This window comes from Mus pahari, chromosome 18 (genome assembly GCF_900095145.1).
Source record: "Mus pahari chromosome 18, PAHARI_EIJ_v1.1, whole genome shotgun sequence".
Taxonomy (NCBI): Eukaryota; Metazoa; Chordata; class Mammalia; order Rodentia; family Muridae; genus Mus; species Mus pahari.
In genome coordinates this window covers 5,439,763-5,444,783 of record NC_034607.1, presented here as the reverse complement: position 1 = coordinate 5,444,783, position 5,021 = coordinate 5,439,763, and the positions used below count along the sequence as shown (strand labels likewise).

The 5,021-nt window shown below is 37.1% G+C and overlaps 1 protein-coding gene across 1 annotated transcript in view; it reads right to left on the bottom strand.

Moving 5' to 3' along the window:
* The window catches only part of LOC110336106 (olfactory receptor 5V1), a 7,352-nt gene extending 6,366 nt beyond the window's left edge, over positions 1 to 986 (bottom strand). Inside the window, exon 1 of the mRNA XM_021218522.1 lies at positions 959 to 986. The gene's annotated coding sequence lies outside the window, so the exon portion shown is untranslated. The remainder of the gene's footprint in view (positions 1 to 958) is intronic.
* Positions 987 to 5,021: the final 4,035 nt, after the last annotated feature.

The window sequence follows — 5,021 nt, the reverse complement described above, 5'->3', positions numbered from 1 at the left end:
AAAAAAAAAAAAAAAAAAAAAAAAAAAAAAAAAAAAAGAATTAATAAGGTCACATAGTTAACAAGTCCACACTAAAACCAGAAACATTTCTGTTTGAAAACTAAAACAAAATTTTATAAGTATTTCCTAAATGAATTAGACTAACTCAGCACCAAACAGCCCGATCAGAATAAGTCACGAACAAAAACACAAATGCTCACTCAGAAGTACAGGGAAAGTGACCTTTTTTATCCTCTTGAAAAACTAGACTATATAACACAAGAAGAAAGAAAACATTTTTTTTAATTTTATTTTTAGGAATCTTGCATGTTAAGAACTCAAGAACAGTTTTTAAGCACCTACAGGGAATGTTTTTCAAAATGTTTAAGCGAAAGGTTCCTCTCTTCTGAGGAACTTTCATGTCTAAGGAATCTAATATCCCTCTTTAAAGAATGTACTCAAGACAACAACAGCCTTAGAAATACACAATCTTTATAATGTCCAGGTCATATAAACAATATCTTCTGTAAAGCACTGGTGAAAAGTGTATTATCAATAACCTGTCACTGAAAACACATTAAAAAAAGTAAAATCTTAACACAAGTGTCCAATAATAAATAAGTGATAGATGCAACAGTATCAGACAATTCTTGTGAGAAACACAAAGTATCCTCCTGACTGCTCTCTGCAATCGAGTCAGTAGTTCCTTTATTGAATAAGGAATCAGCAGGCTAACAATGAGCCATTATATAGAAATTAACCAAAATTAAAGACATCTCTTCACCACCACCACCCCCCACCGCAGTTTGCACAAACATCCCACTCATGACTCTCACTTCCTGGGATAGAATATTTGGATACTTCAGCTTGGCAGCCCTCTGGTCCTTATGCCTTCCTTTCCCAGAGCCAAAAGGTCAAGACAGAAAAATCAGTCTCTAAAAGTAATGGAGTTATAGCTATGCAAATAAAAACTACTTACTTAGCTGTGATCAAAAATATTCAACAGAGATCACCACACAGACTCTAAGAGATGCTGCCATAGGGTGCTCTTAAGAGATACAGAATAATATCCCTAGAGAGGCTAAGAGTGCCAAGAGCAACCTCAGTCTCTGCAGGCAAATTCATGGGACAATACCCTCCAGACATAGCAAGTCCCACATCTTAGTTTGGTTTGGTTTTTTCTAGTTTTTCCAAAGATGAGAACATGACTTTATGTGGAACTGAGCTGACCAGAATTATTTCCCTCTTACCTACTGTGACTTCAAGTTCTCCTGATTTTTCTTTCTGAAACTGGTATCATGACTGTGCCCCCCAAAAAAGAAAGAAAAAAATGAAAAAAGAAAAAACAAAACAAAACAAAACAAAAAACAAAAACAAAAAACAAACAAACCCTCTAAAAATGGAGAGATCTCCCACACTCATGGATTGTCAAAATTAACAGAGTAAAAATGGCCAGCCAGGTCCAGGTCACCTTGACCACAAACTCGACAGATGGTCAACAGTCCCCAGAGGACTCTGTATGCTGCAGGCACCCTAACATGCCCAGGATCTCAAGATCACTGGTGAGTGGAATACAACATTTGTTCCAAACCAATTGTGACAGGCCCATAACATCAGGAGCAAGGACACAGGAGCCCTGCCTGACCAACAGCTCGGATTCCTTCTGGTTGGTGCTGGTATACCTTGGTTTCAAACACAGCAGACAGCCCTATGGTCTCCAGAAGAGACACCATTTCCAGGCACTATAACACGCCCAGGATCTTAGGATTCCGGGATACCAGGATAACAGGAGCTTGGTCACACAAGGATCTCAGAGTCTCAGTGGAAGCTTCACTGCCAAGAACTCTGACACACCCAGAATCTCAGGTTCACAGGATCCTGGAATCACAGGATCACAGAGAAAGCTGGACTCTGAGGAGTCCTGAATCAACCAGGATTATAGAAAGGACAGGCTCCAATCAGATATATTGAGGGCAGCAAGCACTAGAGATAATCAGATGGCAGGAGGCAAGCATGGGAACCGAAACAACAGAAACCAAGGTTACTTGGCATCATCAGAACCAAACTCTCCCACCATAGCAAGTTCTGGATACACCATCACACCAGAAAAGCAAGATATGGATCTAAAGTCACTTCTCATGATGATGATGGAGGACTTTAAGAAGTAAATAAATAAGTCCCTTAAAGAAATTCAGGAGAACACATCCAATCAGGTGAAATAACTGAACAAAACCATCCAGGATCTAAAAATGGAAGTAAAAACAATAAAGAAATCAAAAAGGGAGACCACTCTGAAAATAGAAAACCTAGAAAAGAAGTTAGGAGCCAATGATGCAAGCATAATGAACAAAATACAAGAGCTAGAAGAGAGAACATCAGGTGAAGAAGAAACCATAGAAAACATTGGCCCAACAGTCAAAGAAAATGCGAAGTGCAAAAAGATCCTAACCCAAAACATCCAGGAAATCCAGGACACAATGAGAAGACCAAACCTAAGGATAATAGGTATAGATGAGAAGGAAGATTTCCAACTTAAAGGGCCAGTAAATATCTTCAACAAAATTATAGAAGAAAACTTACCCAATCGAAAGAAAGAGATGCCCATGATCATATAAGAAGCCTATATAGTTTGGACCAGAAAAGAAATTCCACCCATCACATAATAAGCAAAACATCAATTGCAAAAAACAAAGAATATTAAAAATAGTAAGGGGAAAATGTCAAGTAACATATAAAGGCAGATCTATCAGAATTACACCTGACTTCTACCCAGAGAGTATGAAACCCAGAAGATCCTGGGCAGATGCCATACAGACCCTAAGAGAACACATATGCCAGCCCAGGCTACTATACCCAGCAAAACTCTCAATTACTATAGATGGAAAAACTAAAGTATTCCATGACAAAACCAAATTTACACAATATCTTTCCACAAATCCAACACTCCACAGGATAATAAAGGGAAAACTTCAGCACAATGAACCAAACTAAGCTCGAGAAAAAGCAAAAAAGTAATCTTTCAACAAACCTAAAGAAGATAGTCACATGAACAGAATCCAACTCTAACAACAAAAATAACAGGAAGCAAAAACGACCTTTCCGTAATATCTCTTAGTATCAATGGACTCAGTTCCCCCCAAAAATACATAGACTAACAGACTGGTTTCATAAACAGGACCTAACATTTTGCTGTATACAGGAAACCCACCTCAGGGTGAAAAGACAGTCACTACCTTAGAGTAAAAGGCTGGAAAACAGTTTTCCAAGCAAATGGTCCCAAGAAACAAGTTGGAGTAGTCTAATATCGCATAAAATCGACTTTCAACCTAAAGTTCTCAAAAAACATAAGGAGGGACATTTCTTACTCATCAAATGTAAAATTTACCAAGATGAACTCTCAATTCTGAATATCTATGCTCCAAATGTAAGGAAGGGCATTCACATTCATTAAAGAAACTTTGCTAAAATGCAAAACACACATTATACCTCACACAAGAATAGTGGGAGATTTCAAAACCCCACTCTCCTTAATGGACAGATCCTAGAAACAGAAACTAAACAGAGACACATTGAAACTAACAGAAATTATGAAACAAATGGATTGAACAGATATCTATAGAACATGTCATCCTTAAACAAAAGGATATAACTTCTTCTCAGCACCTAATGGTACCTTCTCTAAAGCTGACCATAGAATCAGTCACCAAGAAAGCCTCAGCATTTACAAAAATATTGAAATAATCCCATGCTCCCTATCAGATCACCACAGACTAAGGCTGATCTTCAATAACAACATAAATAATAGAAAACCCACATACACGTGGAAGCTGAACAACATTCTACTCAGTGATAACTTGGTCAAGGAAGAAATAAAGAAAGAAATGAAAGACATTTTAGAGTTTAATGAAAATGAAGCAAAGGCATACCCCAAATTATGGGACACAATTAAAGCATTCCCAAGAGGAAAACTCATAGCTTTGAGTGCCTCAAAAAAGAAACTAGAGAGATCACACATGAACAGCTTGACAGCACACCTAAAAGCTCTAGAACAAAAGGAATCAAAATCACCCAAGAGGAGTAAATGGCAGGAAATAATCAAACTCAGGGCTGAAATCAACTAATTGGAAGCAAAAAGAATTATACAAAGAATCAACCAAACCAGGAGCTGGTTCTTTGAGAAAATCCACAAGATAGATAAACCCCTAGCCACACAAGTTAGAGGGCACAAGGACATTATCATAATTAACAAAATCAGAAATGAAAAGGGAGGTATAACAAAAGAATCTGAGGAAATCCAAAAAACATCAGATCTTACTACAAAAGGCTATNCTCAACAAAATTGGAAAACCTGGATGAAATGGACAATTTTCTAGACAGATACCAGGTACCAAGGTTAAATCAGGATCAGATAAATGATCTAAACAGTCGCGTATCCCCTAAAGAAATAGAAACAATCATTAATAGTCTCCAACCCCCTCCCCCGAAAAAAAAAAAAAACAGGACCAGATGGGTTTACTGCAGAGTTCTATCAGACCTTCAAAGAAGACCTAATTAAAATTCTCCTCATACTATTCCACAAAATAGAAACATAAGAAAATCTACTCAATTCATTCTGTGAAGCCACATTTATTCTGATACATAAACCACACAAAGACCCAAAAAAGAAAAAGAACTTCAGACCTATTTTCCTTATGAATATCAATGCAAAAGTACTCAATAACATTCTCACAAACTGAATCCAAGAACACATCAAAATGATCATCCATCATGATCAAGTAGACTTCATCCCAGAGATATAAGGATGGTTCAATAAACGGATATCCATCAATGTAATCCACTAAATAAAAAAACTCAAAGAAAAAAACACATGATTATCTCAGATGCTGAGAAAGCATTCCACAAATTCCAACACCTGTTCATGATAAAAGTCTTGGNAANATCAGGAATTCAAGGCCCATACTTATACATAATAAAAGCAATATATAGCAAACCTGTAGCCAACATCAAAGTAAATGGTGAGAAACTGGAAGCAATCCCACTAA